We start from the raw sequence: 24,812 nt of genomic DNA, 5'->3' as shown, positions 1-24,812 counted from the left end.
GACAAGAGACAAATAAGGACACAGATACAGCGTATTCTTTCTTAGTCCATTTTTATTAAGAATAGTCCAAATCATGAGGCCTTTATTCAGTTTTTACACAATCCTGGCTCAAATAAAGCTCCTAGGAAGAGCTGATGGAATTTTCCTGCATAAGGATTGAGGAAAAACTGTGTTAAGATTTTCATGATTTAGCCTAATGCACATATTGCTCATTACCATACTGAGTAAAGATGGATTAACATTGCAAGTAGCAGCAAAGTTCACCAAATATCCACTCACTTCTAAAGTTGGAGCAAAAGAGAGCTTTTTTTGTTAAACGTCTTACAAAGTGTCCTTCTATCTGCATCCAACTGACGTGTTTGTGTTGTAATCCCACTCCCAAAACATTAAAGTCCTGTTGTAAGTACACAGACTTGGCATGTCACTCAGAAACCATTATTCTCTCATCATCCTGAACATGTGTTTGTACATGTAGCACAAGTGAGTTCATGTCTTTTATCTTGTTTAGCTAGCCTCAGTCCACATGCAGTTGTCTTGCAATTAGAGAGGGAGCTCCCTTGAAACTATTACATTTGAGACTATAGATGATGCAGTGGGTCTGATTCTCCACAGCCTTGCAAAAGGTCAATTACATACTGATTTGGTGACTATTTACACACAGGTGTGTATGACTTTACACAAGTGTGAATGACTAGCAAAGATGCAAAGCAGCAGTGAATCAGGCCCAATGTGGTATTTAAGTGGCCAGTTCATGATTGCCATGGGTATCGGCTCACTTTATGCCAGCTATGTTGGTGCAAAGTGGGCACAAAGCATCTGTGCGGCCTGCCTGGAAAATACTCCCAGCACAGAGGGCTTTCCTCATCTGGTGCAGCATCTGGTTCCCTTGCCTAGCTATCTGGGAACACTAAAGGTATGTCTACACTACCCGCCGGATCGATTTATCATGCCTAGTCTAGACGTAATAAATCGACCCCCGAGTGCTCTCCCGTCAACTCCAGTACTCCAGCACCATGAGAGACGCAGGCAGAGTCGATGGGGGAGCAGCAGCAGTTGACTCACCGCGGTGAAGACACCACGGTAAGTCGATCTAAGTACGTCGACTTCAGCTATGTTATTCACGTAGTTGAAGTTGCATAACTTAGATCAATTCTCCCCTGCCCCCCACAGTGTAGACCAGGGCTAAGGATATGTTTACACTGCAGTTAGACATCTGTGGCTGGTCTGTGCCAGCTGACTCAGGCTTGCAGAACTTGGACTAAGGAGCTGTTTAACTGCAGTGTAGACTTCCGGACTTGGACTGGAGCCCGGGGTCCAGGATCCTGTAAGATGCAGCCTGAACCCGTAAGTCTACACTGCAGTTAAACAGCCTGGCAGCCTGAGCCCTGTGAGCCCAAGTCAGCTGACACAGGCCAGCTGCAGGTGTCTAATTGCAGTGTAGACAAACTCTAAGTTGCAATCTATCATTCTGTTGCCTAGGATGGCAGGATCAAGGGCAAGAAACAGTTCTTTACATATTCTTCTCCACTAGTGTCCACATAGCAGAAGACTGGATTTGCCCATTCAGAGTACTGTTTTGCCTGAATGCAGTTAAGCTGACACAACATGCACCAAGGATTAGTGTTTTTACTTCCACTTTGTTCCAGGCGGTTGCCTCCAGCTGCATTCTGTTGTGTACCTTGGAGTGCACCCTATAAATGAACAAAAGTGGAATCTGCAGGCAAGCTCCCAGCATGTGCTTTCACAGTCTAAGGGCAAGAGAGAACACAGTAGACAAAGCAGAGTGCACCCAGCTGCCAAATAGTGCACACCCCCAGAGTACAGTATCACTCTGTAATAACATGTGGGTTTTAAACACCACTGTCTTGTCAAGTTCATAACAACATTGTTTTTAATAAGCATAACTTTGAAGCTTGTGAAGTATAGGAGTGAATTTTAAGTATTTGATAAGAAATTGTAATAATCCTATCAAAAGAATTAACTTAAGGTGATTAGAAGGTTTTTTTAAGGTAACTGACAGGTTAGGGAGATCCTAAATAGCAAGGGGAAAGGTATTTGGTACCTATCACAATTGATTGTGACTTTTTTTTTTTTCATTTCAAATCTCCAGTCACATACTGTCAGTTCGTGTTCCAGGACATGTCATGCCATATATTATCCTGATGACCTTAGAACCACCACAGAATGCCGACAGGGCCAGAGGTAAGTGGCTCTTCCTTGCAATGTGTTGCAACTTTACTATCTCTGTTTTAAAATATTCTTTACCATATAAAAATCATGTGGATGTTTTGTCTGCATGAGGTGAGCTGGCCCATTTAGCAAGGGGAATAACAAGAAGGAGAGAGGTGAGATCTACATTGAGGGAGAATAATGACCTGCCATATGGGTTGCCACGTGAGACAAGTGCAGTCATGGTGGTAAGCTCTGAAGAGAGATGTGGCTAATAATTTAACTCTTTTGCCAACCCTTCCTTGTCAAAGCTCTTGCTGCAAACCCTTCAGCATGTTGGCCAGGAGAAGTGGTAGAGGGAGTCCTTCACCCTGCAATGGTGAACCCTACACAGTTTTATTTAAAATAGACATATTGAACTTTTTCGAAAAAGAGCACCCTGGACCAACTTCTGTTCTCTGCTGTGCAAACAGATTGGGTAGTCGTGCATGGAGTTTACACTATTATAATGATTAACATGCAATTGCATGCGCAATATGCTTGTAGGTGCCCATTTTGAAAAAAATAAATCCTTTGAGAATAACATGATGATTTATTGAGCTACAGTGAAAATTCGGATATTGGATAAAATAATTATTTCCTCTACATGTCTTATTTTTCAGGCAGGTTTCTTTTCAAGCCTCCTGTCAGGGACACATCAACTTTAAGTAGCAACTGAGACACTGCTGTGCCTGTTGCAAGTTATACTTTCTATTAAAAAAAATAAAACTTTGGAAGACACAAGAAAGAGCAGTACCAAAGGAAATTTGTTGCGCAACAGTTGTCCACTTTCTGTGGTCAAAACCCCTCCCTGAGTGAACTAACCTCGTTATCTCCACACTGATTTATACCTGCCTCTGGAGATTTCCATTACTTGCATCTGAAGAAGTGAGGTTCTTACCCACGAAAGCTTATGCTCCCAATACTTCTGTTAGTCTCAAAGGTGCCACAGGACCCTCTGTTGCTTTTTTCAAGGGATATGAAATTGCCACTGAATTACTACCAGACTATGTTTTAAACTGGAATCCATCATCTATGTCCTCATGGGGCTGATCATGAGCACTGTTTGAGCCGTATGAATGCTTAGTATCCAGGATCAGACCCATAATGTTTAGGAATTCTTCTTACAGGATAGACTGCTTGTCTAATCAAGGGACACTTATACGGTGTCGTCATGGAGTCCCCGGGCAATGCTCTGGAACTGCTCCCCACAAAGCCAGTCAGGACTTTGGGGAACCTCCTCTCCCTCGGAACAGACAGTCTTCAGGGCAAGAAGCTCACACGGCCTCACCTCCTGGGTCTGACCTTGGAGCATTCAGCATATGCCCCTCTGCGCGCTTCCCACAGCGAGTCCACCCAGGTGGGATCCTGGGGAAGCCAGAGGGTCCTGCACGCACCCCTAACTTCGCAGTCAGACGTGACTCTCAGCCAGCCAGTAAAACAGAAGTTCATTAGATGACAGAGCTTGTAGGTACAGAGAACGGGATCCCTCAGCCGGGTCCATTCTGGGGCCCAGGAAGTCAGACAACCCCGTCTGCCCTCACTTCCCGTCGCCAGCCAATTCCCAATTGAAACCCCCTTCAGACCCTCCTTTCTGGCCTTTGTCTCTTTCCTGGGCCAGCAGGTCACCTGATCTTTTTGTTCACCTTTAGCTATTCCCTTGCAGGGGGGAAGGGCCCCACCCATTTGTTGCCAGGATACAAAGTGTCGGCCATTTATGCACAGTAGAGACTTAAGAAATGCATAGGGGAAACTGAGGCACCCACACAGTATTCAGAGGAAACATTAAGAGCAGTCCCACTTTGTCACAGGTGTTATAGACTCAGACCCTGAAACTGCGAAGATTTATGCCTGTGCTTTAGTTTATGTATGCAAATAGTCCTTGTAAAGGATTGGGGCCTAAGTTACATCACCTTCTTCCAGCTGGACCCAGGCTCAGGGCCGGCTCCAGGCACCAGCTTAACAAGCAGGTGCTTGGGGCTGCCAAGGGAGAGGGGCGGCACCTGCGGCAATTCGGGGAGGCAGGTCCCTCACTCCCTCTAGAAGCGAAGGACCTGCCGCTGAACTGCCACTACCGATCACGGCTTTTTTTTTTTTGCTTGGGGTGGCAGAAATGCTGGAGCTGGCCTGCCCAGGCTTGTGCCTGTGGAGCCAGTTCCCTCCCTGGGAAAATCCTGTTTGGGCCCTTCTCACAGAATCTAGGGAGAGTAGATTCCGGTCAGATTAATTGCTGTGGGTTTTATTTCAAGCCTTCTTAATGAAAATGAGGATCAGTGCTTCACAACCTGTCCCCATAAAGTCTGTACAGGTTAAGTCAGTTTCCCTCAAGTCTGTCCCTCATCCCACGATTTCACCACCCCATAAGTTCCAGGCTTATACTTCAAAGCCTTTTTTGTGATAACAGGACTTTTCCCAGTCTCCCTTCTGGCCATTGGTTTCTTGGAGCTGCTCCTCACAGCAGTTGCTCTAGCCTCTGGCAGATAGTACAGACACCTTGCTTCTCTTTTTATGAGGATCAGCCAGTGAAGTTGCTGGTATTTTCCCAGGTGCAGTGGATGGGGCTAATTAGCCAGCCAGCTGCAGGCCTCTGACCCCAGAGGAATACTGTCCCTTATACCTTCACAGTCTTATTAAAATCAATTAAACTACTTACTAGCATAAAATTAAGCATGTGCTTAGGTCTTTGCAAGATCGGGGCCTTAAAGTATAAACCCGCCTTCTCCCACCTTCACCACTGATGTTATTGCTTTCCCCCTCATACTTGTCTGTGGAAAAGTCTCATGCCATTAAGTTAACACTATGATGATGCAATTAATACAACTCCTAAGAAATAACAGCAACAGAATATGTGCTAAAGCATTAGACAGTGTCTATTCTCCATGTAGTCTTAAGCTTTACTAGCCAAGAAAAAGAACAAAACTGAAACCTTGCATCCTCAGGACAGTCACCACTAGAGAAAGAAGTACCCTCTACACAGCACAATTCCAGTTCTTATCAAATGTCTCAAGAAATTTTATCAAGTAGCGCACTGTCATGATTTCCTTTGGGAACACATTGAAACATGAAAGAAAACAAGCTTCTTATAACAGTAACATTCTTATCAAATACAATTAATGAGCAACTGCCACTTCATTTAAGTTTGGCTGCAAAGGCAAAGCATAATCACCCAGGAATGTGCTCTCAAAGTGATATTATATAAACAAGTGCTGCCATGTTCCCCTGCTTGCATGGGACTGTAGCTAAAAATGTGTATTTCATTAGCCAGTATTCACATCTTACGCACATCTGTTGTCCTGCTCTGCTCTTAACTTTTAACTTATAATTTTAATTAGCACCATGAAAATGCTATGCTTTATCTTCTTGGCTATTCCTTGTGTAGTTCTGCTCTGCTTTTCCTGTAAAACAGTAAAATAAAGATAAAATGTAATGCACAATGAAAAAGAAAATATTGACCCTATTACAAAGGATCCAAGTCATTTGACTAATTATACTCTATTGCAAGCATGATTTGATGTAATTCCTGTAAGTGCCAGTAATAAAACCGAGTTACACGTGCTGAATTTCATTCTAGAAGCAGTATTTTCTAGAAGAAGTAGTTTCAGAAGTAACTTTAAAAACAAGGGAAGGAGACCCTGGAAGAATTCTACCATGATTTCAACAGCTTCCACCCCACCATCAACCTCAGCCTGGACCAATCTACATGGGAGGTCCACTTCCTAGAAACCACAGTACAAATAAGCGATGGCCACGTTAACACCATCCTATACCGAAAACCCACCGACCGCTACACCTACCTTCATGCCTCCAGCTTCCACCCCGGACACACCACACGATCCATCGTCTACAGCCAAGCGCTGAGGTACAACCGCATCTGCTCCAACCCCTCAGACAGAGACCAACACCTCCAAGATCTTCACCAAGCATTCTCAAAACTACGATACCCACACAAGGAAATAAAGAAACAAATCAACAGAGCCAGACATGTACCCAGAAGCCTCCTGCTACAAGACAGGCCCAAAAAAGAAACCAACAGAACTCCACTGGCCATCACCTACAGTCCTCAGCTTAAACCTCTCCAACACATCATCAGTGATCTACAACCCATCCTGGACAATGATCCCTCACTTTCACAGACCTTGGGAGGCAGGCCAGTCCTTGCCCACAGACAACCCACCAATGTTAAGAGTATTCTCACCAGCAACCATGCACCACACCATAACAACTCTAACTCAGGAGCCAACCCATGCAACAAACCTCGATGCCAACTCTGCCCACATATCCACACCAGCAACACCATCACAGGACCTAACCAGATCAGCTACAACATCACCGGCTCATTCACCTGCACGTCCACCAATGTTATATATGCCATTATGTGCCAGCAATGCCCCTCTGCTATGTACATTGGCCAAACTGGACAGTCACTACGCAAGAGGATAAATGGACACAAGTCAGATATCAGGAATGGCAATATACAAAAACCTGTAGGAGAACACTTCAACCTCCCTGGCCACACAATAGCAGATGTAAAGGTAGCCATCTTACAGCAAAAAAACTTCAGGACCAGACTCCAAAGAGAAACTGCTGAGCTCCAGTTCATTTACAAATTTGACACCATCAGATCAGGATTAAACAAAGACTGTGAATGGCTATCCAACTACAGAAGCAGTTTCTCCTCCCTTGGTGTTCACACCTCAGCTGCTAGCAGAGCACCTCACCTTCCCTGATTGAACTAACCTCGTTATTTCCATACTGACTTATACCTGCCTCTGGAAATTTCCATTACTTGCATCTGAAGAAGTGAGGTTCTTACTCACGAAAGCTTATGCTCCCAATACTTCTGTTAGTCTTAAAGCTGCCACAGGACCCTTTGTTGCTTTTTTAAAACAATAGATACATTTGACTATATTCACCCATATATTCCAGCTTGTACACACTGCTTTGGCAATTCAAAACAGCAACCTAGTTTAACTGGTCAGCTGAGCTCGGTTTATGCTGCTTTGCCTTGTTGGAACAGTGCAAAGCAGCTAGAAAGCACTCATGGATCTTGGCCCTCTATATACTCAAAAAGCAATAAAACTATGTAACCTCTTCCCCACGTGTCTTGGAGTGTTATTGCTTGCTTGTATAAGGAAATAGTCACCTTAAAATTTCAAATGCTATTTGGGACTAGATTCCCTGGTACGTCTGGCCGCTTTGTGCTGCTCTGGTGATGTGAAAGAGCAGTAAGTAAGCTGGCTAACTAACTACATGAAATTTATGGCTGCTTTGCATATCTTGAATGACACAAAACAGTCAGAGTATACTGGTGAATGTGCCCCCCTTTTTTTCTTGTTTAGTAATTGCTGTTTTGGCAATTCTGGTGGGGCCACAGGAAATGAACAAATACTGCTGCCTGCTTATAGAATTCCTATGGCATGAAATTAAACGGCAATCCCAAATTTTAGTTCTCTAATGGTCATCTGGTACTGATTAAAAAGACAAGTTCCTCTACTAATTAGGCATTGATATTGGGGACACTGGTAACACATGGTTGTTTGCTATCATCTGCTATACTAAATGCACATTCAGATTGAATGATAGCCGCTGGGTGCAACAAATATATGAAAACGTTTATAAACAGAGGCTATAGATGGCTCAGTGAAATCCACTGAGCACCAGGTTCTCAGCTACCCACTCACATAGCCTTAGTAAATCCAGCACTACCTCATTGAAGGTCTAGTGTTAGAAGGAAAGAATGTCACTAATATCATGCTCCACAGATATACTTAAGTATATCTGACATATGATATAAAAGGTTTCACTGAGCCACAGCATTGGGAATTGGGTGATGTGGGGTCATTGTCATCTCTGTTTGATAATGCCTTAGATATTCATTTGGCTTTGACATCTTTGAGAAGATATGTGTGCATAAATCTTTCACCCAACACCAATTATTTTAGAAAATGAAGTATGTATGTTGTGATCCAATGAGTTTTTAATTGCTAGATTGTGTGTGTATGTGCATGCGCACACACATCAACAGGTGCTGTCAATCCCCCCCCTTAAGATAATCCTTCAAGCTTTTTGAGTATAATGTGTTACAGAAATGCCACTGCTAACTGAATATCATAGCTCCATATATCAAAAGTATCTTTATACTCTGTAGAATGTTTTGAAGTATAGCTTATTTCTACTACATGAAGGAATATCAGGGGCAGGGACAGATTGGTCCTGCAGGGAGCCAAGCTCAAGTTGAAATTTGTTTTGTTTCCTGCATTAACAATACAGGAAACCCCGGGAAGGGGTAAGATTGTACCATATCTAGTGTGTGTGAACTGTGATAGGAACAGGGTGGGAATACCTCCTGATTACATGCTCATTTCTGTTCACTTGGATCATGCAGTTCCATATGTGTGCACAGAGGCGCCAACTTTTTTCTGCACCAGTGGGTGCTTGCGCCCCAACCCCGACTCCATCTCTGCCCCAAAGTCCCCACCCTAACTCCGCCCCTCCCTACTCCTATTGGATCCCTCTCCAAATCTCCGGCCCCACCTCCTCCCCCCAATCGTTCCCCCTCCTTCCTCCTCTCTCTCTCCCAGGCTTGCCATGTGAAACAGCTGTTTCACGGCACAAGTGCTGGGAGGGAGGGAGGAGAAGCAGGATGGGGTGGCGCGATTAGGGGAGGAGGCGGAGGCAGAGGTGAGCGGGGGGGGTGAAGAGGGGGAGAGCTGCCGGTGGGTGCAGAGCACCCACCAATTTTTCCCCATGGGTGCTCCAGCCCCAGAGCACCCACGGAGTCGGTGCCTATGTGTGTGCATGTGCTGCCAAACACACACATTTATGGCTTGCATTGGTACTAGTCCATATATTATTCATAATATTTGCTTTGTTCTATTTACTTTGGACAGTATTTTCTCCTTTGCTGCTCTATGTGGCAGAATAGTAAGGCTCAAGGTGAGCCAGAGAAAATGACCAAACACTGAAAGCTGAGGCCACAGAGACATAAGAAAGCATCCATGAGGCTTAATGGGACCTTTGCACTCCCATGGAGTTCAGCAAGAGTTGAGTAAGGACTACCAGTCTTGCAGGATCAGGCCCAGACTAACTTATACAGTAGTTCTTAGGGTTTTGGCTTGCAGCTGAATTATGGTATTTAATGAAATACTTTATTTGTTTGCTTTCACTTTGTGTGACACTTAATAAGTAAATATGATTTAAATATGGAAAAAGTTAATTGTCAGACTATTTCATAAAAACAGGCAAAAGTAATTGAAATTTGTATTTAACAAATATTATTAAACCAACTCTACTTGTAAGGAAAAATGTATGTTTTTCTCTCTTCACTTCCTATAAAGAATACAGAAACAACTGTCCAAAACCAGATTCCTTGTTAAATAGTAACATTATTTGAAATACACAACCTCCCAGCACTTTTTTAGCCTGTATTCCTAGATCTTTGGAAATGAGCAGATATCTTCACTGACCCTTTAGAATATTTCAGAGTGGTGTAGCAGTGGGCTTAATCAGAACTGATTGCTGTTACTGTACATGAAACTTCATTCTGCTAGAAAGCCATTCTAAGATAAAACTTACATAGCCCAGACCCAGATGTGAAAATAAATGGCCATCCAATTCAGCCTGACCACCCAAGCCAGCTCTCAAGAATGCTCTGTTGAAAAACAGCTGAAATGAAATGAAATGAAATAAAATAAATTCCTAATCCTTCTCTTTGTACGTATGAGAAAGTTTCAGGATTAGATCTCCTACAGGCAATGCTGCTCTTGCACAATTTTTAAAGGCAGTGTGACATCTGCTCATGGGGATAATTTCTTCAGCTCCCTCCTTCCCCCCTTCCTTTCACCAAGAGGCTCCTGTGATTCACCTCCCATCTCTTGATAAAGTTTCTATCACCCTTACACCATCCATCTTCTTCCTGTGTAACAGTCACTTTATTACCACCATTCCCAACCCCAGTACTTTGGCTCCGCATGCAGCTGAAACCCAGATCAAGGAGTGACGCATGTGACAGGACTCTCTGCATTTTCCCCCATCCAGCTCTGTCTGTGGTATTTGTTGATTTCTGTGCTTTCATATGAGAGATGTCTCATTGCTTAGAAGAATTTGTATTTAGGCCAAATGTGTCAACCAGCTATAAACAAAACGGAGAACATAGAAACACAGGACTGGAAGGGATATCCTGGCTCACTGTGTCCAGTCCAACGCTATCACAGGCAACCCTGTCATATAATCCCAACAACAGGAGTAGTGGAAGCAAATGACTGAATTGGTTTTAAGATGGAGCTTAAAGCCACCAGTCCTCAATATAGCCAGCTCAGATTTGTTCTGCCTTTTGGTGACAACAGGAGATTGTTATTTTTCTATAAATGTATCTCTTTTGTTTTTCTGGTGAGAATAAGATATTTTATTTGTAACAGGGAGGCAGAGGGTAAATTGCTGTCTAGCCTCTCATAGAAAGAGCTCTGCCAGCTGAATTACTTAGAGTCTAGTAAGTTGTGAAAAATGGTTAATCTTTGTTCCCGAGAAAGCTGGGTGGAGCAGCGTTGTCTTCAAGTGAAGTGTAAACAGCATTTGTAATTATTGCTTGCGTGAGCTTATTATGTAGCCATTGGGTCAAATTCAGAGATGGATGTGCAAAAAGATGAACATTAAGCACACAGAGGAATGATTTCCCCAGGTGTAAATCCAAAATGGGCTTCAGAATTTGCACAGTAAAGGACCAGTCCCAGAAATCTCTATTTGCATGGATAATCCCATGGATATCAGTGCAACTGCCTGTGTATGTGAGGATTATTCAGATGAGTAAAGGGTAGTCGGATCAAGCCACAAGAATGGTGCAAGTCCCAGGAGACATGGTGGGCAGAATGAGGTATCTGTGATTACCAGGTATGCTGCAAGGCACTGTTTACGGGGGCCAAACCCAGCATTGCCAACGCCAAGCATTCAAAAAATGATGAGTCAGGCCCCCCCAAAAACATGACTGACTTTAAAGATCTCATGATTTTCAAAATAGTAAAATGTGGGTTCTTTTAAATTTTCTTTAGGTTTTTGAACCTTTAGGATTACACTCGGGTCACATTTTCAAGCTTTTCTCTTCAATCATGGGGTCTAGAAACTTACCTTGACTCAACTAGATGGGGCTTTAAGAAAAAGTCCACATATTGTAAGACTCCTGACAAAACTGCACATGTTGGCAACACTTTAAAGCAGTGCCTCTTTGTGTGTGGATAGTCTTACATTGGTTTAAACCCCATCTATATTGGTTCAGGCTGACCCAATTGGTTTAGCTTAATATCACACCTTAATTAAACTAGTGCAACTCTGTCTCTGTCTCTATGGCCGCAGACTCGGTCCCCACAGTAAATAAACCTTGCATTCTAACAATTAGGCGTAAATTATGGATTTAGGTACATGTGGACAATTCAATTGATCTCACTTGAGATCAGAATTTGGCTGTAGGGCTTAATCTTGCCTGCAGCTCTGTGGATTTCTCTTGCTAAGTACTGTACTTACATGTGAAGGTGCAGTAACTGTTTTGCAATGTATGCACCTAAGAATTTGAAGGTGAAATACAATCCTGAACACTGTGTGTTTGTTTAGGCTCACAAAACATGGTCCTTACCTAGGTGTGCAGTGAGGTGGGGGGAAGGGCCCACATAAATTGCATTCCCTTCTCTCAGAGATGCTCCAGGGGCACCCAATGCTTCCAAAGTGAAGAGGAGTGGGCGAGATCATTGCCCTAGTCCCTGTCGCATTAGTGTAGGGAACAGAAATGCAACTGGCACACAGTATGTAGCAGTGGGGGCTCTCTTAGTGGACACCAGGTCACTCTGGGAGTCTTTTTGCTTCTCTGAACTTCCCAGTGCTTTGCCTGGGGCAGTACAGCTCCACACTACCCCCATGCAGGGCACAATTGAGCCCACAGAGAAAGACAACACAGGAAACCTTTATTTTTCTACAGGACTGATACAGTGCAGGCAGGCTCTGTACAATAATGTTCCAATTACTGGCCCTATCCAGTTAGATACCTCCTCCTGACCTTGTGGTCGTTTATCTGCATGGTAGCTCTGAGTTCTGAGGCAACCTTAAGAGACTAACAATTATTCATTGTCTTCCCACTATTCATCATGTTGCTGGGATATAAACCTCTATAGTTTTTTTTTTTTTTTTGAGGGAGGGAGAGAGAGAGAGAGAGAGTGATTGTCCGTCTGCCCTTTCACTCACAATTTCAGAGACCAGCTCTCCTCCCATCTGTAACTACATAACATCCCTGTGGCCATTATATGATTTTAGGCAAGTGTTGAGTGGGCTTTTTGCTGTCTTGTAATGAAGTTTATTTGTTGGAAACAAGGAGGAGGAGCCAGCACTTTATGACCAGCCAACTCCCTGCAGACCACCAACAAGGGGAAGCTACACTGTACAGTCTCTACTAGAGTATAGAGAACCACATGATTATACCCAAACCTGACCTCAGAGCTAGAAAGCCTATTTCTCCTATCAGGTCTCTCACTCCTGGCAAAAACGATAATGGGCTAAATTTATCTCTGGTTCATGTTGGCCTGCACTGTAGAGGCTTGGCCTCTGGTAGGGGAGACCCCTGCTGGGGCTGGTTGTGCCACAAGTGAAAAATCTGGCTGGTGAGGGCACATGGGTGGAGTATGTGGGGGACATGCTGATTCATAGCCCCTGTGTAGCATTTTTCACTAAATGGGATTCCCCAGGAGATTTTAAAACTGTCTTCCCATGAGGGGAAGCAGGAGGTACACTGCCTGCCCTCCCGTGTCCTCTGCTGTGGCCTTTCAGCAAAAGAGGTTGGTCTGATTCATACTCATTAGGAAATTATATAGAGAGTCTAAGAGTCTGTTTTTAAAGCCAGAAGAGGCCACCAAGTCATCTAGTCTGACCTCCTATGTATCATGGGTCATCAACACAGCTCAGTACCCACTCACTAAACCCAACAACTGAAATTAGTCTACAGAAAAGTAGACTACTATGTGCCACAGGCAGAGACTAGGTTGGACAGTGTTCCTGCATTCTAAAATATTGTGTGCAGACAGAACGTTATCTGGACGAGATGTACATTGCGCATTATCAGAAATTTGTGATGATTTGTTCTGGCAGTTTTTAACAAATAACAACATCAAAGGGCATGTGCTGAGCCAGAAATTGTTCGGTTAGGTCATTCACCTGCTAGAGACCAGAACACTTATATCTGTAAGGATAAAAAACACAGAACATCCTGTGAAGTAAACTGTCTACAAACTTACGGCCATTTGGGTCATGTATTAAATTGGAATATTTTCTATTACATGTACAACCTTCCCTTTTCAAGCCATGCCTCAAGGAGGATAGGTCCATCAGTGGCTATTAGCCATGATAGTCAGAGATGCAAACCCATGATCTTGGTCTCTGACTGTGAGATGCTGGGACTGGACAACGGGGGATGGATTATGCAATAATTGCCTGTTTTGTTCATTTCCTCTGAATCATTTGGCATTGGCCACTGTCAGAAGACAGGATACTGGGCTAGATGGACCATTGGTTTGAGCCAGTCTGACCATTCTTATGTTCTCAGAACAAGCCCTTGTGCCAGTCAGTGTGTATTTTCCAGGAAATAACTGCCACAGTCTAAAGCATGACATACTATACCTGGGGCTCATTTAAATGAAAGATGATGATTATTTAAATTCTATTTGAGTTTGCTTTTCTCAGAAAAGTGCACTTGCTTCAGTTGGCAGATGAGGGCATTTCAAAGCATTCCGCTGAGTTGTGGACAAAGGTAAGGAGTTTCATACCTTTCTGTAGCCAGATGCTACAGTCCTTCTGTGAAGTTCCGTGAAGGAGAAGCAGCTTCTTAATAAAAGTGGGTGGCCAGGTGCTCAATCCGGAAGAGTGCTGAGTGCTCTAGCCCTGATCCAGTAAAGTGCTTAACTTTAAGTGTCTGAGTAGTCACACTGATTATACTGCTATTAACATAAGCACTTTTCCAGAATGGGATGAGCACCTTGCTGGACCAAGCATCACATTCTCTGCTGGTGCCTTCAATGGACTGATTTATGCCTGCTGAGGATCTGGCCCCGGATGCATTTGCATTTATCTTTGATGAGGGATGTCCCTTTTCTTGGACTGGCATGGAAATTGTAGGTGTCTGATCCTGATCATCCTGTTTTAAAAGTAATTCTCCTAGAGATGCATGTTACACAACTATATTAAGGTCCATTCAAGCATAAATATATTGGATGTAATTCATCTCTCATCTTTCTTTAAAACTGGAGTTTCTTTTCTGTTTTGATCTGATTGTCAGCCAGAAACATGCTTGAGGATTCGATAAATAGTATAACAGGAAGCATTGCTCACCCTGAGGTGTTCTAGAGAAGGGGAAAAAAGATTGTAGTTTATTTACATAATGTGGTTTGTGACACTACACCATTCAACTGCTGCATAAGGCTGAAGAACAAGTTTTTATGCAATGTTAAGTCACTGCAAATCTTGAGCCAAATTCTGTTCTTTGATACACATGTGCAGCTCCAAAGAAAGACATTGGGAGCTGTAGGTGCATCTCTGAAGGTCAATTGTGGCCAGGGTGACCAGATGTCCCGATTTTATAGGGACAGTCCCGATTTTTGGATCTTTTTCTTATATAGGCTCCTATTACCCCCCACCCCCCATCCTGATTTTTCACACTTGCTGTCTGGTCACCCTAATTGTGGCCTCTTTGCTTTTAGCAACAGTCATGGCAGTTTGGCTCTATCTGATCAGCACCATCAACTTTGGCCTCTCCCTTTAGTTCTGTTTTGCACCTGATTTGTGATCATTCTGTTTGATTTATATCACTGCAGAAGGGATCCTCTCGGAGCATAATTTAGAAGTCCACAAATATATTTTCCTAAACTCTTCCATGATAATGAATTAATATAAACAGAGCAATGTAAAGCAAAAACCAGATAATACACATTGCCTCCCAGACTAAAAGCAGAGGTGTAGAATAACCCCTATTTGGTTATGAAATCAGTTCTTCACAGTGTATGAACTAAGACTACTACTAACATTCTGTACAGAGAGTCTTCATTAAAGATCAAAAACTGTTTCAAACAGTGTTTCAGTTTGGCTTCTAAAGTAAGTAACTGGAGGATTGGAACATGATAAACTTTCTTTGTGAGTTACTCAGGAAAGGGGTGCAGGCTCTGGGAGGGAGTTTGGGGGCGGGAGTGGGTGTGGGAGAAGGGGGTGCAGGCTCTGGGAGGGAGTTTGGGGGGCGGGAGTGGGTATGTGGGGAGCAGGTGCAGGCTCTGGGAGGGAGTTTGGGGGTGGGAGCAGGTGTGGGGGGAGAGGGTGTAGGCGCTGGGAGAGAGTTTGGTGTGGGAGGGGGCATGGGGGAAGGGGGTGCAGGCTCTGGGAGAGAGTGTGGGGGAAGGGAGGGCAAGATCTGGGAGGGAGTTTGGAGGTGGAGTGCGGTGTTTACCTGGGGCTCTAAGGCATGGCGGGCTGGGGGCCTCCTCGCACTTCTGCCCCCAGGCACCGCCCCCACAGCGTCCCATTGGCTGCAGGGGCGCTCGGGGCGGGGGCAGCGTGTAGAGGCACCGCCCCACCCCACCCTTGGCCCGGCAGCCACTGCTCAGCTCTGTTGCGCTGCCGGGGCCCCTGAGAGGGGAGCGCCCAGGGGTGGGGCCAAGGGAGAGACCTGGCCCCAAAACTGCTGGAGCCCCACAGGCCACAGATGACCTGTGGATCGGGAGTTTGAGACCCCTGTTCTACCTTCATGCAAGGTTTTTTGTAAAGGTGCCTCATGAGCATTAATGAATGGAGTTAGCTTTGCAATACCCTTGTAAGGTAAATATCACTTTCAATTGCGAAAATTGAGGCATAGTGAGATTAAGTGACTTGTTCAAGATCTCTCAGGAAGTCCAGGTCAGAACCACGAATAGAAGCTAGAAGTTGATTTCATACCTGTGGTAGCATCATTGATTCCATCAAGGAATTTGTCCCCAGCTTTCCTGACTCTTAGTTCTGTGTCTTAACTAGAAGATTAGCTTTCTTCCCTGGTTCCTTTCACCTTCCTCCCTTCCTTCCTTTATCAGATCTTAAGAGAATGATTATGAAGAACCTGTTAAACTCCTCTCTCTGAAGATGTTAATTTCCTCCTGCATACATGTAACAAAAAAGAAAATGGACCCCCTCCTGAGGTAAACACAAAGGAAATCGAAGACAGTGATTTAAAGGAAATGCCACAAGAACCACAAGTCCATGAGACAGAATCCCCTTTCTCTGCTAAATTTGAAGATTTGCAGATCCCAACATTCTAGAAGAATACATAATATTAAATTGGATTAAATTCATTATGGTTTTATGCAGAGACAAAGCAAATAATACTTTAACTAAATCTCAAGGCTCAGATACCCTGTCTTTGCGATATTTCAAGTTATGGTAATAAGGTATCATAGAGAACATGCCTTTAAAAGATCCTTGTTTTTTATTTCAGGGGCGAAAAGTGTTATGACTATTATATGCTTAGCACCAAAAGCAATCTTTAGTGCTGCGATATTTTGTTCCTCTATAGTTGTTCTATCCCATAGACTCATACTATTCTGTACTTGTGAAGATACAAAGGCCATATTCAATGAATCTGGAATCTCTGTGATTGAATGGGCTCCTGTGTGTGTTTTCTAGTCTAAATAAGGTAAAACACATGACACTGAGGCAATATCCAGAATTTGATGAGGCAAAAGAGTTCTGGCACAAACTGGGATCTATTGCATTGATGCATTTTCCACCAAATTTATCATCTGACACTATTTAGAGATTTTGTAAAGTTCCTGAGAACACTTGAGATTTGATTAAAATATTGAACATTAGACATCCCTGATGCAAATGGCCTAAATTATGTTTTTTATTTATTTTAATATTATTCTTGTGCCATTTGCCTCTGGAAGTTATTGATTTGTATATGAAATCTTTTATAGAGATAGACTTTTATCTTATATGTGCGCATAAGATTTAAAATTCCTTTAGGTCAAAATTATTAGTCTGTAATATCAAATGTCTGTGATGTTGGCAAATTGTTTAGAGAATATTAAACAATCCTCATCCATTCAGTTTTCTTCATGTCTCATGCATTCATCTAAAAAGCCACTTTATCATGTGACTCTGCGCTCTGTCTTGATTCTTAGATAGCATTTGATCAGACTGAATGGGATACTTGTTCTACACTCTAATGGTTTGACTTGCAGACTCAGTTTTATTTATTTTCTTCTCTATGGCATATTATGGTCCTTCACAGGATTTGCATTAATGTCTTGTTCTCTCAATCTTTCCCCCTGGGGAGAGGGAAAATATAGGGCTGACGTATATCAACTTTGTGTATTATTACTCTGAAAACTCCAAGGCAAAAGTCAGGTAAATAAAAACATTCTAGAAACGTTGTGCTTCATTGTTAAAAATGATCAGGAAATAGTAAGTGTATAAAGTCTTAAACTTACAAATCCTTACATGAATAGTCCTTAGTCAAGCAAATAATCCCATTGTGTTTGATTGGGCTTGCAAAAGTGCTACTCCCAGGAGTAAGAATTTGTGGGATCAAATTCTTAATGTGAGATATAATTTTTATTAGTAGTAAAAATAATTCTTACATAGCATTTTTTTATCTTCAAAGGCATTACAAGACATGAATTAGTTTAAGTGGTGCATTTAATTAACAAACACTTCATTTTCTTCATTATAAAAACAAATGTTCAGAGCCTGAGTGGTGACTTAGAGCAGAATATTAATGTAGATATTATTGAATTTGACTTCAAGTTTTACCAGAGCCTTATTTATCAGTCTAATTTTTATTGGATTTCAGTAAATATTCTAAGTTTTTAGGCTATAAAGTTAACTAATTGAAAAGAGAGTTACTTTCCCTTAATGAATTCTGATATCAGAACTTGTTTTTTAACAACTAAATTTTAACTTCACGTGGTGTCTTTCCAGTCAAACTGACTTCTTGGCTGTCTTTTAATTCACTTTATTGTTGAATTTTAAAGCTATGTTTCATATAATTGAGCATCCCACTGATCCCTTCCAAATTAGAGCTCAATTATGTCTTTTATGAGGTGTTGGAGAGGGGGAAGAGGTGCATGATGTGTTACTGCTGGGTGCTGAGGCAAGGAAGGTGGACTGCAGGATTTGCTTCACCACCACAGCAGATGTAGCCAGTGACCCTTCCAGCACAGCTTTTCTAGGCTCTGATCCAGCAAAGCACTTAAGCAAGCTCTTAGCTTTGCACCTGTCAGTAGACTTATTGCCTGCAGATTGGGACTTCAGTGTTCAGGACAGTCAGAGGCCTGGCCCCACCCCTGTTCAGAAATGCTCTGAGAAGGACCATTCTTAGACTATAAGAGCAGTAGTCCAGAGTACTGGGTTCCAGTCTGTTACTGACTTACTATGTCTCAAGCAACCGCTTCTCTCTGTGCCTCCACTTCCCCATCTGTAAAATGGGGATAGCAATACTTTCCTCCCAGAAGTGTTGTGAAGCTCAATTAGTGCTTGGAAAGTTATTTGATTTCTTTGGATGGAAAGCACTATAGAAGTACCAGGTATGATTGTTTTGACTCTGAGTATTTTCTTCTACATAAGAGAGCTGTCTCTTATATTGTCTCACCACGAATGTATCAGCCTAACCTGATGGTGAAATATAGCTTACAATGGCTGAGAAACTAGAAGCTTCAGCCAGCTCTTCTGCAAGTATGCATGTATCTTTGCGGGACTAACAAGTCAGGCCATGGTGTATTATTCTGTGATCAGTTCCTGCAGTTGCTCATATCACATCAGGTCCTGGAGGCCGTGGTGACTGGATGTACCTCACAGCTACTGGAGTGGCTAAAGTGGGGAGAGTGGGTTTCAGAGACTTCCCTTTTAGGAAATCAGCAGCAGCCAGGGCCCAGAATGGAGAAGCAGTATTGGGAGTCAATAGTAGCCCTCTGAATATCATGAGATTGGTCTGCCACTTGTTGAATGGTTGAGAGTTGCTGATTACTTAGGAATTATTCAGATTTTAAACCATCTCTCCTACAGAAAGGTGACTTCACCATCTCTGAATCTGAGTTTCCCCCATTTATGGTGAGGCAGCACGTTCTTTTCCACTTCAATTACTTACAATGGAGTTACACCAGAGATGGATTTGGCATCTTGTTTACAAATGGGCACCTTACTTTGACCTTGTGCTTACTATTTATTTGCCTGCTTTGGCCCTTGATTACAGCTGATTGGCATTTTGTGATTTTCCAGTTTTCCAGATTTGTACAGTTTGGCTACATAATCACAGTACATAGTAGGAGTTCCTGGAAAACTCTTCATTTATATAACAGGTCCACATTTTTCAAGGTTGATGCCTTGTTTATGCCTACAATTTGCATTTGGAAATTATTTATTAGCATAGACAAAAATACAAATACCAGCTTGCATGTGCCAATAGGTTTTTTCCCAGGATAGTTCATGTGTGAACATTTATAGTGGGACAACTGAGACAAAGATATTTGAAAATTTAGCCAACAGGATCTACAAAATCATTTCATTTCCATCTTTTTTTCAGAAACTGAGGTTAGGAGAGGGGGTAATTTTCAAGTGTAATTGTGCTTTGTAGACTGAGTGCTAATAACGACAGATTTTAACTGGGTGGACTGGGTCAGGGCTATATCATCCACTTTAACTTAGTATTTAGTATAGTTTTGATCAAAATATGGTTTAAGCTACTGCTTATTGGAAGACAGTTAATAATCATTACATTTTCCAGGCAGTATGTGATACGTTGCGAAACTTTATGAAGTTTTTTTACTTCGTGTATAGAGCTCACATTGTCTTTAATGAAAAGCATCAAAAAGAGGTTTGTCTTGTGACTCCTTGACATCCTTTGTCCCTTCTTTCCCCCACACCAGATTCTGTGACATGCATGTTTAATTGCACACTGTTCTCTGAACAGTAATTAAAGCCCAATTTGACTTGCTGCTCAGCGGGATGACAAGAAGTCTGGCTGTCGGCATGGTCAAAGATCAACCATTACCCCATAGAGAGCAGGCTGCAGCTTCATAATTTATTCTGTTGAAGGCTCTTCTGAGAAACAGGACAGAGTCTGCAGCTGTTGATGTGTCTCTCCAGATATAACTCTTTGGGTGAAAATGCAAAGCCCAGATACCATACAGTTTGATTTCCTGCTCTGTTATTCAAAGGCACGGCAGCATACACTTTTGCTTTATTTAGATTAATGTAAAATGTCAGTGGTAAACAATTTAGCTTTTGTGTATACAGTTAGGGCAACCCAATAAAAAGAGATGTAATTAAATCCTCCTATGTAAGAAAAGTACTGCCCTGGTTAAAATACATGCATGTTAAATAAGGTTTGAAAAAAAATCACTTACATGCAAATATTAAATTGATCAGTCAGAATTTTTCATGGCATTAAAATATAATCTCAATAAAGTCTATGTGTGCAAGCACCCAGTGGGTCAGGTATTATAAATTCTCTCAGTCTCCCATAGTGAGAAACCTTGATTCTTATGTATTCTGTAAATAAAGGATTCACAGAGATGGAAAAAAGCTATTAGGTCATCACTGGGGGATGGTGAAGGATTATTCCATACAGTAAATTGCCTAGTACTTTATCCAGTCAGATATTAATATCTCAACTAATAAAACTTGAACCACTTCCCTTGAGACACTATTCCAAATCTCATTCCAGATATTCAGCTTAATTTAACTGTTTTAAATTAATATTAAACAATATGAGATTTCACTGTTCTTTCTCTTTTCAGCTCTTGGATAGTAAAAGTTTCACTGGCTGTTGATCAAAAAGAACATTAGGATGCCAGAAAACATTGCACTGTTTATTTGCTTGTGTTCTTGTGTTTGCTACAAAGGCTCATACCTTGGCTTACCCCTTTCAAATGTGGCATTACCTGTTGATGCCTAATGGTTGAGCAATTACATCCTGGGGATTTCTGAATCAAGATAACTTTGAGCAGGTTGAGTTGTGAGGCTTTCATCCACCCATGCATTCTGAGCTCTTCTGTTCAGATTCTACGGTTGCTTTGAAGCAGTAGGGGGAGGGATAGCTCAGTGGTTTGAGCATTGGCCTGCTAAACCCAGGGTTGTGAGCTCAATCCTTGAGGGGGCCACTTAGGGATCTGGGGCAAAATCAGTACTTGGTCCTGCTAGTGAAGGCAGGGGGCTGGACTCAATGACCTTTCAAGGTCCCTTCCAGTTCTAGGAGATGGGATATCTCCATTATAGTTTTAGTTCAACCAGGGGTACGTGTACCCATGGGGGTATGCAGAGATGTTCCAGGCGGTACATCACCTCATCTAGATATTTGCCTAGTTTTACAACAGTCTACATAAAAAGCACTAGCAAAGTCAGTATAAACTAAAATTTCATACGATGACTTGTTTATACTGCTCTATATACTATGCACTGAAATGTAAGCACAATATTTATATTCCAATTGATTTATTTTATAATGATATGGTAAAAATGAGGGAGTAAGCAATTTGTCAGTAATAGTGTGTTGTGACACTTTTGTATTTTTATATCTGATTTTGTTAGCAAGCAGTTTTTAAGAGAGGTGAAACTTGGAGTACGCAAGACGAATCAGACTTCTGAAATGGGTACAGTAGTCTGGAAAGGCTGAGAGCAACTGCTTTGAAGCATCTGACTCATGGTAGGGGATGCTGATAGTCTCCTACAAGTCTAGACTGCCATGATGCTCTCAATCCATTTCCATGGAGTGCTTGTGAGCATGAACTCTGTAACCTGAGGCTGAGATGGCTGTCACATCCTTACTTCCACAACACTCCCAGTCCCTTCTGACCACTGTTTGAGAGCCCAAGTTTAGTCTCTATCTTCTTTTATCCACGTGTCAGAAATGATGCTAAATGTACGACCCAACAGTGATCACTCTTTAAAATGTTGTCAGTTTTACCTTAGATATCTTTAATATCTAGTTTTTCTTGAACTTTCATGTACTTACTATTGAAAATTCATTGAATATTTCAAATACTGAGTTCAATTTATATAGGTAAATCAGTGTGGGTATCTGAAGGGTAAACTACTATCCAAAGTAAGAGGACTAAGGCACTGGTCAAGTTATGGATGGTCACCGTATTTTATTTATTTACAAAAGCGTCAATAAATTATGGATCAACATTGAAGATTTTAAAAATTAGCACTGTCCAAGATTGATTTAACTGCATTAATCAGTTCCCTGCTCATGGGCCCACTGAAGTCAATGTGAGTTCTGCCACCGATTTCAATAGAAGTGGAAGTCCTCATATCTAACTACATTGATAAAACAGTGTCACATTATTAGAGGTGTCAACTGACCCTACTGAGGTTTAACAAATGCTAATAACTAAAATACATTTTCTATTTCACGTTTTCCTTCTTATCCCCTCCGGACTGCTAAAATACTAATGCTAACATGAGCAAAGATTTTGTAAACTAACTTTTCCTTCCTTCCTTCTGGTCTGATTAGACCAGGATGTAGTGCCAAGTAAATGTGTGTACATGCACACGGACGCGCGCGCACACACACAGACATTTTTACATTTTGGATAAACTGAAGTGCTGACGTGATTTGAATTCACTAGAATGGAAAAATCGTGTGTATGTGTGCCTGTTTAAATGATACACACTGGAAAAAAAGTTGCATCTCTGCTCTCGTTGCTTCTGGTGTATAAAAAAGATCTAAAGGAAGAGGAAATTAGGGCTTTAAGGCTGGAGCTGTGAGATGGGCTGACTTCCTGGTGTAAGCATCAGGTAGAAAGATTTGCTGTCCTTATTCTTTTTGAGGTAGGTAAGTTGAGTCCCAGGCAGTGTATTGTGCATGGCTGTTTTGGGTGAGGCCTCATAAACTTGTTCTGTCAACCCAGCTTGTACATGAAAAAAGGTCTGATTTTAAAAAAAAACATATGGAATTGCTTGCCTAGTTTGCACATGGAATTACTTAGATTGCACATGTAATTTGGCACACAGTTTTGAATATCAGATCCCAGAACACTCTTGATAGAGTTGTTTATAGACTACCACAGTGTCCTTGACCAAAATTGCCTCTCCTACTGATCTTGTGCAGTGTGGTTTATCCAAGTTGCCCATCTTCCTTTTATCCCCATTCCCAGAGCTGTTTTATTTCACTGCTGTGATGTGTTTCTAAAGGACTCTGAGATCCTTCAAGCTGAAAGATTCTGTAGAAAAGGTAAACTGATAACAATGTTTGTTATTATATAATGCATCTGTAAGCTCCATCATATCCTTGTTTGACTATTGTCCAGGGTGTTTTTTTTTTTTTTACCAAACAAAGGTGCCAACATTGATTTTATGGGGACCGAGATATGACTATTTTCATTCTATTTAAAATTCCCTAGTCATATAAGAGGAATTTTTACAACACATTTTAATTTTTTCTAGTATGCTCATCAACAAACTGTGCATACAGTTCCCCCAGTTGGAACTGGATCTCATGCAAAGGAAAACAGAATCTCTGTCTCTTCTACTGAATAATATTTATGAGAACCATAAAGCTATTATTTATGGTCAAGTCTTGTACAAATGGAGACAGAAAAGGAGAATTATTCTCTTTGTTGAAGCAAAGAGGTGGCTATATATCATTGGATGGAGAATTTTCCCCCAAGCAATCTTCTAATAATTTTACTCAGAATGTGGACTTCTGTGTGTGAGTAGGTAGTAGGCTACACAATGAGTCTCTAATTCACTAGCCAATGTAAGGTCAAACATTTTCCAGTCTATTCACAGTATTCAGTGTCTGTGTGTAGAATGATTACAAGGAGATGAAGAATGTTCAAAAGATGCTTTCATTTTGGATTTCTAAAGCTCAATATTAAGAGTAATTTAAAATAGAATTATTGGATTTCCTATTTTAAAATTTCACTTTTAGGTAGGGACTGTGGCCCTCAATTCAGCAAAGCAATTCAGCGCATGCTTTGCTGAATAGAGGGGAACCACTCAGCTGGGGCCTATATGCCCCAAAGGGATGATTATAATTTAGTGTGATTAACTGTTTCAGAAGTACTAATATGTTTAGTATGAAATATGTTTTGTGTCACAGGACATGTGTGATGGGGTATACAAACCTCACACAGCAACAAGGGGTTAAGGAGCTGCTCTGGGCCCAGCCTGCAAGAGATGCACAGGCTGTAGGAGGAGGAGGTAAAAGGGAGCAGAGCAGCTCACTTGGGGGCAGACCAGGGAAGAGATCTGCAACTCAATAGGTCTGCAACTCCCAGCTCCTGAGAGAAGACCTGCAGGTAGGATCTCTCCCTACAATTGCTCAAAGGTCCCTCCTTGACGGAAGGGAGGATGTGCTTCTGGTACAACCAGAGAGAGAGAGAGGCATTTCCCATCCCCCATATGGACTCAGTTTATTTGTGTTAATTCCCCTTGGTTTGTTCATGGACTACCCCTGAAGGGGAGAGACTTGGAACTAACCTGGCTGAGGGCCAAGACACGGGGGGATGCAGCTGCCATCCCAAAAGAGAGGGAGGTACTATGCCATGCACAGCCATGAAGAGGTGCCATGCAGTGAGCTGACTCCATACACATCTTCTTGTCATAGGTGGCAA

The 24,812-nt window shown here is 42.1% G+C and overlaps 1 long non-coding RNA gene across 2 annotated transcripts in view; it reads left to right on the top strand.

The window, feature by feature from the left end:
- LOC117870873 overlaps nt 1–5,936 on the top strand; it is a 35,156-nt gene extending 29,220 nt beyond the window's left edge. For both annotated transcript variants that reach the window (XR_004644057.1, XR_004644058.1), the window contains exons 3-4: nt 2,111–2,202; nt 5,780–5,936. This is a non-coding gene — a long non-coding RNA (uncharacterized LOC117870873). The remainder of the gene's footprint in view (nt 1–2,110; nt 2,203–5,779) is intronic.
- The last annotated feature ends 18,876 nt before the right edge of the window (nt 5,937–24,812 follow it).

This window comes from Trachemys scripta, chromosome 1 (genome assembly GCF_013100865.1).
Source record: "Trachemys scripta elegans isolate TJP31775 chromosome 1, CAS_Tse_1.0, whole genome shotgun sequence".
Lineage (NCBI taxonomy): Eukaryota > Metazoa > Chordata > Testudines > Emydidae > Trachemys > Trachemys scripta.
This window is presented reverse-complemented; position numbering and strand designations above follow the sequence as displayed.